Raw genomic sequence first — 11,552 nt, 5'->3', positions numbered from 1 at the left:
AAATACTCACACAAATTTGAAAAAGCAAAAAAAAAAAAAAAAAAAATTTATTTTTTTAAAAAGACTATATGGAGATTAAGAGCTAAAGAGATGGCTGTGGTTAAATACATTTGTTGTGCAATAATGAGTTCAGATCCTACCACCTACATTATGCCTCTAACTCCAACTTAGAGGATTTCAACATCCTCTTCAGGGTTCCACATGTTCACATGAGTTGTGGGATATGTGTACACTGTGTGAAGATGTATTTGCTGTGACTGGTGTAATAAAAAACTGAATGGCCAATAAATAACTAGGTGGGAGGTATAGGTAAGATTTCCTGGGAGAGAAAGAGGTGATGAATCTAGAGACTTCTTGACAGAAACTACTAAGTCAAAAGATACTGGAGACTTGTTTGAACTATTGAGAAAACATACAACCAAGCTATCATCCTAGAATTTTATACTCCAATGAAAATGTTTCATAAATAAAGATAATTCTACATAGTGAGACCCTGTTTCAAAATAAAACAACAAAAAACAAAACAAAGAAAGTGAACCTTTGAGATGCATTAAAACTAAAAGATTCAAATGAGAAGAAAAACGTGAGTAAATACGAAGTTTTCCTTCACTATCAATTTAAAGAAAATTTGGTTATTTAAAGCAAAAATAATATAGTCTAAGGTTTTGAATGTAGAACTAAAAATACATGACAGAAGTAACTCGAGAAGTAATGGAAATAGAGTGTTGTAAGGGGCAACCAATGCAATATCCTATTTCCCAAAGAGAGACTATTAGAAGCTAAAGATGCTATTAACATATGCCTTACAGCAAATACCTAGAAAAACCCCACACAGATGAAGGTGGTAGCAAATGCTTATGATCTATGACTTGGGAATCCATGGCAGCAGGATTCAGAGGTTTAAGACCAGCATGAGCTATACAGTAAATTCAGTGCTAGCTTATATTATTACATGGTGTGAATCTATCTCATTAAAAACAAGCAAGCAATCAAAAACCAAACCCATCAAAATATTGTAGAGCTTACTATAGATCAGCAAAGGTGAATTGAATGGAATGAAGAGTAAAACAGGAAAAGGCAGTAAAAATCTACCTAAAGAAAGAAATAAGAAATAAACCTGGGGTCTGAAATAACTCAGATTTATAGGACACCTACCTATATGACAGTATTAGGAAGAATTATCCAGTCCACGAAATCCCTTTACAACCAACAATGAACATCTTACCAAATGATCACACAACATCACCTTGAGTATTCCCTCTGGCAATGCTGTATTAGCAGATCTCAGAATCAGACAAACATGGACTCACTGCTATTGTCTGATGCCCCACCCAGTAACTTCTCTCCTATTTAAAGAGTTATTTGCAGGTAGTACCCACCTTCCTTTAAATAATCATCTCCAGAAATCTCTTCTCAACTTTGTGAATTACTTTTCTAAGAAAGGGAGGGTAATAAATATACCAGCCCTGCCTAGATGGAATGATACTGAAGATCCTGCACATAGCACTGCACTGCTTTCCTGACAGATGCTGACACAGCTTAAGAATCTGGGCAATCACAAAATGAAGGGAGAAGAAGTTAGCACAGAGTGAATCTCTTTGACAAAAAAGTGAAAAATGGGTAAAATATCTGAATGGCTGGGGATGTGGATCACTTGGTAGATGCCTGCCTACTGTGCATGAAGCCCTGGGGTCCATACCCAGCCCCGTGTAAACCCATAGAGGTATCCATATGAGGTGCTCCTTATTAAGGCCAACTGAGTGCATGAGAGTGCACTGTAAGGCTTTCACTCTCCCCACATCACCATGCAATTGTAGTATCAGCCCAACACCTGGCTGTATAGACAACTCTGTGTTCTGAAGGATACCCAGTAAATTGCCTATTACATTACTCTCACAGTTGAATTATGTCTAGTTATACCCCTGTGACCTGCCTAAATTGCTAACCAAAATGATTAACAGGAAAGAACCACAATTGGGCCTACCATCATATCTTTGAATTACCCCTCTTTTCAGTAATGATGTAATAATTTTTGGGTGTAGCTACTCAGCACTATTTGCACATTATATTTGTAAAGATTTTTGTGTGATATCTTGATAAAATGGCATTTCTTTCACATTTTCTGACTATAAAAAAATAAAGTGAAGTTAACTTAGTAAAATCTTTTCACTAAAGCGTTTTGACTAAGAGCAGTGGTGCATGCCTTTAATCTTGGCAGAGGGAGGCAGATCTCTTTGAGTCTCAGGCCAGCCAGGGTTATATAATGTGACTCTGACTTAAAAAATAATAATCAAACATATTCTGATTTCTAAGGCTTTCCCTCCTAAATGGTTACAAACTGCCCTTTATCAATCCTACTATGAAATCTTAAGTATCTATGTTCAGCAGAGTTTACCTTTTCTGGCTCAGTATCTACCTTATTATCTATAGTACTTAGATTATGAGTAGTTCAACATCTCATATGCAGTAAGGAACCCACAAATGTAATTTTTCTGGACCAAGGGGAAATCATTTAACAGCAGGACTGATTCTATCATAATCTGTTTATATGCACTGTCTTTTCAGATCCATCTTATTAACCTTTATTCCAAATGATTCTCACTGTCAGGAAAAAAAAATTCTGATACTTCACTAGGGTTTTTTAGTGTGTCACCTGGTGGTTTTATGCCCATGATTCTAAATGGCAGGTCTCCTTTGGGTTCTGGTTAGGCTCGAGTTTTGACCCTCTTAGGAACTCTTAGTTTATCCATTTTGAAATTGTTAGGATTTTAAAATATGAATTCAGGTCAGATAACCTTTCTTCTGACAGTAACAGGTGTCTAAGAGAGGAGTAATGGCTAAAGGGCAAGGGTTTCATTTTGAGGTGATGAAATGCTCTAGAACTAATTGTAGTTATGGTCACATATATCCATGATTAAATTAAAAGGACGTGGAATTTTAACTTTGAAAATGTGAACTGCACAGCATGGAAATTCTACTGCAATAAAGCTATCTTTACACAAGGGAGGGAGGAACAAACCAGAAAGTTTCCTTTTCAGAAGATGCACACTGTGGTGGGGAGCCAGTGATAATGGACCTACACTCACCTGCCTCTCAATTCCCAGTGTTTACATATGACCAGGGCTCCCTTAACAGAACCAAGTAAGGTTGTCTTGGACACCACAAACACCTCCCAACTACACTTCACCCATAATTCTCTCAAACATTTGTCCATGTTTACCACAATCTACCTCTCTTTCTTTATTCACTGATCATCCCAATCCCACATGGCTCCTACACCTAATTCTTTATTGCTTTTGGCTAACCCATCAGTGACTTGCATGCCACAAAAAGCAATTACCCATCTTTATTATGCCTGGGGTCCTGCAGTATTTATACTTGTCATTTACTGCACCCTTCCCTATCCTATTTTTTACCTTTCCCACCTCTCTAGTTGCTTCTTGGTCTCCTTTTCAGTTTGTCCTCCTTAACTAAACCTTTAAATATCAAGCCTTCCACCAGGCCAAGTATAAGGCCTTCTTTCCTTCCTTCCTTCTGCCATTCTGTAGTTTCTAAGTGATCTCATCCACCCACTGCTTTAATTAACTCCTAGAGGCAGATGTCTCACAGATTCCTATCTTCTCCAGCTCTCCCAGGCTTTGCCATTTGGCAGTCTACACAAATGTCTCTATTTAGATGTCTTATGGTACAGTACTTACCTCAAACCCAATGTATCTAAAACAGAACTCATGTTGCTGCCCACTGTCTAATATTCTTCCCTTGTCCTCAATCAGGTACCAATACAGGTGCTTCTGCACATGTCAGGAACTCAGGGGTCGTCATCAACTCTTCCTTCTTCTGAACCAGCCCAATGGCTAAGTCTCCAACTCTCCCAGATCCAGCCATCTGTTGTCTCCTCTGTCATCACCAAAATCAAGGTTCTATGATCCCTGCCAAAACTACTACATAGCCTACCCACTGATTTCCTTGCAGACTTCCTGTTAGACGCCTACATTCTTTTCTATATCCTAACACAATTGACAAAGATATTCTGTTTAAAATATTCCAACAATTACTCTGTCCTTGAGGGTCTGTATCTACTGCATGTGTAGAGCACCCACAAGCTCTTAATGTAGCAAAAGGGAACAGTAACTGGGAAATGACAAGGAATAGAAGACTCATGCAGCCGTGAGAAACAATGTATGGGAAAACTGGTAGTAGGTGAGTATGTGACAGAATTTACCTGGGAAGACTTCTGAAAAAGTGATCCCATACAGTACTGAGCTAAGCACTGCAGGTCCTTAACACGACCTATAATCCCTACAAAGCCTGGGCCCTACCGTGTAACTTAGACTTGCACTCCAATTTCTCCCCACTCTATCCACGATGTTCTGGACATACATGTCTTTCCTCAGAGTTCTTGTACCTCTAGGAACAAATCAAACAGAAGGCCTCAACCTTCTGGATTATGTAGAAGATATGGCAAAGGCTGACACCAGACCAATGAATGTAGATTGGCCAGAGACAAGCAAGGACAGCCTTTACCTAATCGGGAAACTCCTTGGCCCCCCCATGTCAAAAGTGGTCTGGACATTCCCCCGTCACTGCAGAGGACAATCTTCCCAGGAAGATTAGAAAATCCGGTGCCCATTGTAAAAAAAAATCCTTACCACTATGGATGACAAATTAGCTATGGAAGATGAATCAAATGTAAATGGAGGAACAAAAAAACATATTTTGGCAAACTTCTATAAATGATCAAAAGGCCTAAAAATAAGAATACAATTGAATAACAGGGGGTGATTGAAGGGATCCTTGACACAGGTGCTGATGTAACCATAATAACTCAAAAATCTTGGCCTCCAAGATGACCTCTGGAAGAGATAAATAAAATGTCCAATTCTTAGGGATTGGAACCCTACCTCAGGGGTAAAACAGAGCATGAGATAGGTTGAATGTATAGGACCAGAAGGACAGAGGAAGGTTGAGACCATATGTGGCTGATATAGCAATGAATTTATGGGGGCTGTGATCTACTGCAGCAATGGAATACCCAGATTAACATTCTCCCAGATCTAGTCCCCACTTGTCCCCACGCCCCCCAATGGCCATGGTCAGTGCAACAGGTAAGTGGAGTGGGTATCTCACTACACTTGTATATGTGGTTTTACCCCTATGCCCACATGTCCTTTGCACTCACCCCTAGGTCAAATGCCTTTCTCCCTGCAGTGCTTAGCTCAGTACTGTATGGGATCACTTTTTCAGAAGTCTTCCCAGGTAAATTCTGTCACATACTCACCTACTACCAGTTTTCCCATACATTGTTTCTCACGGCTGCATGAGTCTTCTATTCCTTGTCATTTCCAGTTACTGTTCCCTTTTACTACATTAAGAGCTTGTGGGTGCTCTACACATGCAGTAGATACAGACCCTCAAGGACAGAGCAACCCTGTAAAATACCACTGAAGGCAGAAGGAAGAGGACTTAAAAGAGCCCAGAAGCAGCCTAGATTGTTTGGTTTACTTCTAGAAAGAATCCACTAAATTCAGACTTCCCCTTTCTCTCTCCCAGCACAATTGTTTCACCAAACAGGCAAAGCAAGATAACAACCAAGCTAATCTTTCAAGAAGAAAGAAAGGTGTCCACTAGAATTATGAATCAAATGCTCTCTGGATTGGATAAGACTTGACTTTAACGATGAGTAAAGAAACAAATCATCTGAGATGGGGGTGGAGGGGAGAAGTACTGTCATCAATGGAAGGGAGTCAACAATTAATTTTAGCAGTGTCTGCCTGACCAAGGTTACAGTGTGAGCAAGGGACAGACCAGCCAACTAATTCAACAAGGCTGCCATTTTACTTAAGGAACAAATACTTAGCCTGGTGGTGGTGGCATATGCCTTTCATCTCAGCAGAGGCAGGGACAGGTGGATCTCTGTGAATTTTAGGCCAGTCTGGTTTACAAAGTGAGTTCTAGAACAGCCAAGGTTACACAGAGAAACCCTGGCTCAAAAACAAAACAACAACAAAAGGTCCCAAGTACTCTAAACTTGGATCCTGGTGGGCATATAGTCAGTGTGGACAACTCCCCAAGCTAACCCCAAGGAAAGCCAATTTCTGCATTTGGTACTCAATTAACTAAAGAAAGAACAGTTTGTTTCGATGTTGGCTGTGTTGGAAATCTTGAGTCACAGCACATTCACACTTTATTAATACTCTTTATTGGAAACTAGTAAGTTCAAAGGTAAATGTGTCTTTTGCTCAATTTACAACCTAATTCCTATAATTTGTACAGTCTAAAACAATGGTTCTTAACCTTTGGGCTGCCACTCTTTGGAGGTCAAACATTTCCATTGGGGTGGAGTATTAGATATCTTGCATATCAGACACAACTTATAACAGTAGCAAAATTACAGTTATGAGTAGCAATGAAATAATTTTATGGTTGGGGCCACCATAACATCAACTGTATTAAAGGGTCACAACATTAGGAAGGTTGAGAACCACTGGTATAAAAGGGCACACATCAAATTGAGAGTAACTTCTGCCTCTTCTTTAACCCACCCACCCACCCACCCACTCACTCACTTTCAGACTTGTTTGAATGATCTGCCCATTTATCTAGCTATTGTTTATTAATTTATTATTGTTTATTAATTTATGTAGTGAGAGAATCAAGGCCAGGGTCTTTTAATTTTGATCCCTGTTACTTGAACAATTTCCAATGGATTAAACAAAAAACAAGCAAACTGACCCCCACACACACTTAATGGGATGGGGGTGTTTATAAGGCTAAGTAATTTAGCAAGTATTAACTGACTTAAGATGCCAATGAAGCTGGGCAGTGGTGTCACACACCTTTAATTCCAGTACTCAGGAAGCAGAGGAAGTTCCAGGATAGCCAGGGCTACACAGAGAAGGGGGGGGGGAGAGATAGGGTGATTTACAGAGAGGAACTGGTTGGTCATGGTCTATGTAACTGCTTTTCTTCAGTGTTCTTCTCTGGAGGGTTTCCACTAGTCAGTGTGTGTTCTGTTTCCTTCACTCCATCTTTCTTGCTTGTGTCCTCACACCTACTGAGCAGCTAGTCCCGTGAACCAGTAGCACCTGTAAACATTCCCCCTTTCAAGCTACTGAAATCGACTGGTGCCTTACTAACCCAACTCCTGGGAGCTAAGGTTGTGTTTCTGTGCTGCCCCCAACAAGAGATCAATACCTCTGGATTCCTTACTCTCCTGGATAATTACCCACAACTTTTCTAACCCAGCACTCAGGTTGAGCTGTTGTAAAGGTGATGGGACTACTTGGTTTACTAATGATTTGTGCTGCTTGTCTGACTTCCAGCCACGCCTCAGGCATTCCTGTCAGCTGGACTGATTTCCAAGTAGTTAACTCCTAGAAGAAGCCATTTCAAACTGGCCACTTTCCTCCTGAGTTTTATTTGGTATCCTACTCTGGACATGCATTTACCTAGTTCTACCCTCTCTGATGAGACCTTCCTATGGAAACTTTCTCAACTCTGTTCCATATGGATACACTTCTCTTTACTCAAGTCCTAACTACCTACACATCGTGTCAGACAGGTTTACATGGAGTGACCTCGTGGTTTGTGCTTCTCTGACACTCTTCAGGTGTTCATCAGGTGGACATGGTGTTCCAGGGCTCCAGATGCTACTCTTGCATGCCTGGGGATCTCATATTAGGTTTTCCCAGGCAGATAGCTTCATTACAGTAGCCAGCCATTTATAAATACTTAATCAAGAGTCTCTCAAATGACAAATTACCTCATTTGACTGGAAAATGAAGTCACATCTCTCCTGCTACTCTGTGGGGTGAGAAGGGAAAATTTTATTTGAGATCTTAGTTGTTTCCTTAGGACTTTTGAGAAATGGCCTATGAAATGGTGCTGCATACAACAGGGGCTGGAGGGTGCCCACGTTGAACAGTGTGTGCCTGGGAATTTCTTAAAATGTGGGGCTCTAAGGTGAAGAACAGGGCATAAGTCCCTTGGGAGAGTGAGCAAGTGACTCCTGAAGTAGGAAGGTTTTCAACATTTACAGACAACCAAATAATAACTTGTTTTGCTTTAGGATTTAAAATATTTAAGTTATTAGATCAATATAAACAGAACCAGTACTGCCAAATTCATACCTAATGCTTCTATGAGCACTAATTCTTGCCTTGTAGCAACAATATTAGAAGAAGACACCCTTTCTACCCAGGGTAGAGAGGTGAGATGGGTGTTCTGCAGCCTTAGGGTAGTGCTCTAGTACTAGTTCTCATGGATGGTAGCACCCATGCTGTGAGACTACTTATAATGAAGTTGGGAGGCCAAGGCAAAAGCAGAGGAATTAAAGGCTGGCCCTAGGTAACAAGTGATGTCCAAGAACATTATGGGGTACATAAGGTGGAGAGTAAGTCCTCAGGAAACTAAGCTCTGGTAGCAACTAGCTATCTCAGGACCTCCCCAAAGCAGAAAGCACTCTCTGCCTTAACCTGACATACATCCTCCTAACACTCATCTCGGTGCACAGAGCTATGGCCACACCAGCACCAAGCAGAGGGAAGATGGGAAAGGCCACACTGTCCACTGGGCAAAAGCAGGAAGTGCACCTCATTTTAATGAATTAGCAATTTCAAATTAAATATTTAAAACAAAATGGAGTAGGGTGTGGGGGTAGTAAATGTCTTTAGTCCGTCCTTGGGAGGTAGAGGGTTTGCATTGACAGAGCTTTTATATGTTTGAAACCAGTCTTGTCTCACAGCAAGTTCCAGGACAGCTAGGCGCACATAGTTAGACTCTAATACAAAACAGAGTGCAGGAAAAATCAAAGTTCTTATATAGAAAGATATGAAGATGAACCAAAGATGTGAGATGGAATTTAAAAGTAAACTAAGTAAGGTAGCAAAATGGCTCATCGGGTAGAAAAGCTTGTTCACAGGTTGGAAAACCTGAACTGGAGCCCTGGGTCCAAATATTGGTAAAGAAGAACTGACTTTGGGGCTTGTGATCTCTAGTTAGTGGACTGTTCCAGAAGATTAAGAATGTGTGCCCTTGTTGGAGGAGAGGGTTTTAAGGTTTCAAAAAACTTAAGCTGTTCTCAGTGTTCTCTCTGCTCTTGCTTGGGGATCAAGGCATGAGCTCTTAGCTGCTAAACCAGCCACCTGTCACACGCTTTCATTCTGCTATTATAAACTAACCCTCTAGAACCATGAGCCCAATTAAACATGGTCTTTTGTAGAACATGACTTGACTGTGGTGCTTTGTCACAGCAACTTGTGGTTGAGCAATCAAGACAGATCTATAACTCAGCAATGATTCTAGCACAGGACAGAGCTCTGGGTGGCAGGAAATATGCTCCAGCTCATCCTCACTTCAAGTTCAGCCGTCAATGGTTATAGCTCTGCATTGTTAATTACATACTAAATGGGATCATTTTTATCACACTCAGCAGTCACTAAAAAGTTAGAGGAGAGCTGGTGGCAGCAGGTTGTATCCACTCTGCTTTCTATTTCATCTCCAATAAACACAAGTACTTACTGAGGTATGTCTCTGGAAGGTTTACATTCCACCAGGAAAGCCAAACTAACTAGATAAAGAAGGCACAGAAACAGGAGCAGGGTTTCATTTTTTAAATGGGGAAAGGTGGCACAAGACTTGAAAAAAGATTGGGAAGGGAAGAGTCCCAGGTAAAGGTTTAGGGCAGGCTGAGGGGAACAGCAGGCAAAACAAGGCAATGTGTGTCAGTGTTGGGCCACTAAGCTCAAGACTTCAGTTTAACAGGTCAGGGTCAACATTATTTTTCTGTAAATGTAAAGAGTGCTGATGTTTGAGTTTGCAGGACACATACAAATTCTATCTCATGTATTTGGTTTTGTTTGTTTATTTGAGACAAGGTTCTCATATGGCTCTGGCTCATCCTCAGAGCCCTGGGCTGGCTGCAAGCTCACACCGTCTCGACTACCTCCAGAGTGCTGGGAAACAGGCTGGAATGCCAATCCCCTTAAAATTGTAAAAACACTACCCTTTGTTCAAAAGATTTACAAAAACAGACCTAGACAAGTTTTGGCTGCTATGAAAGCAATTTAGGACTTAATTTAAAATAAGTATTATATGACTTTCTTTGACAAGATCATAATGGTTATAACTACTGTAGAAATCCTAAACAGTCACGAAGGATGAGCTCAGACTAGAGTGAGGATTAGATAAGTTTAAAAATTATTTTTACTTTGGGTCTGCAGAAGGTGATTCATTTGCTTAAGAGCACTGGCTGTCTTCTAAGGGACCCAGCTTCAAATCCCAGCACCCACATTGGCAGCTCACACCTCTCTGTAACTACAATTCTAGGGGATATGACAACTCACACAGACAGACATACAGGCAAAACACCAAATAGACATAAATAAATCACTAAAAAATTAAAACTAACTCTTTGAAAAGTCTTTTCTTTAAACATTTAGTTTAGGAAGAATCATGGGTGCTTTTTGACCTGTGCCTACAGGAATGGAGTCATGCATGAGGATGAAGATCAGCAGAAGTGGGTTAGGAGTATGCTTTCTTTCAGAGTGAGTCTCATCTAAATAAATTCCCCAAACATTCTAATATGATCTGAATAAGACTATTTTGAACTTAAAGACATAGGGGAAGAAATGACATCTGAAGCATCTCACCTCCTTATTTGTATAACATGGGTCCAATACATGCATAATGCACTTCTAAAAAGAGAGTTCAGCACTCTTCCTCATTAAGTATTCCTGGACAATTAGTACTTTCTGTTACAGTGACTGAGACAGACAGATGACACCAATAGTTTGACACACACTCTTTTCTGGCCTAAAGCATTTAAAAGCAGGCTGGATAGTCTACTCATTAGCAGTCCTAACTTTTCCTACTGTTGTTACATTTTGTTTGTTTGAGACAGGGTCTCTCTATGTAACCCTGGAACTCACTAGGTAGATCAGGCTGGCCCTCCAAACACAGAGAGTCCTCTCCCAAGTGCAGGAATTAAAGAGTTTTCATCTGCCTGCTGCTTCTTCTAGCTCTTCACCTTTATCAATATTTATTCAATAGCTTATTATTGTTAAACTCTCATCTTTATTTAATAACAACAACCAAGATTTTGATTTCTTGTGTACTGCCACAATCTCTAGTATAATGCTATGAGTTATATCTAGTTCCCTATTTAATAGCTCAGCACTGTACTAACAATGTGTCTCACAGTTTTAATACTCAGAAACTTCGTCTTTCCTCTGCTTTCACTGTCTCAGTTCAAACTCTTTCGCCATGTTCCTGAGTCACCATTTCCTTTAGGTATTGACAGTCAGTTGGCAATCTCAGGTGTTTACTCCTCTATTTCTTTATCTGTTTCAGAATAAGTAATTCACATGGGTTATTCTTCAGAAGTTCCATGTTTATTCTATTCTCAGCAGGTCTATTCTTGTGTAATGCTGGCTTAGAGTGGGAGTTCAAAAACCTCAACACTAATGACATTTTTACTGGGTAATTCTTTATTTAACATTTCTAATTTTAGCATCCCCAGCTTTACTAACTGAATGCCAGTAGCAGCCTTCCCC

This window comes from Phodopus roborovskii, unplaced genomic scaffold, assembly GCF_943737965.1.
Source record: "Phodopus roborovskii unplaced genomic scaffold, PHOROB, whole genome shotgun sequence".
In the NCBI taxonomy this organism is placed as follows: domain Eukaryota; kingdom Metazoa; phylum Chordata; class Mammalia; order Rodentia; family Cricetidae; genus Phodopus; species Phodopus roborovskii.
The sequence above is the reverse complement of the archived record's forward strand: the minus strand, read 5'-3'. Positions refer to the sequence as shown.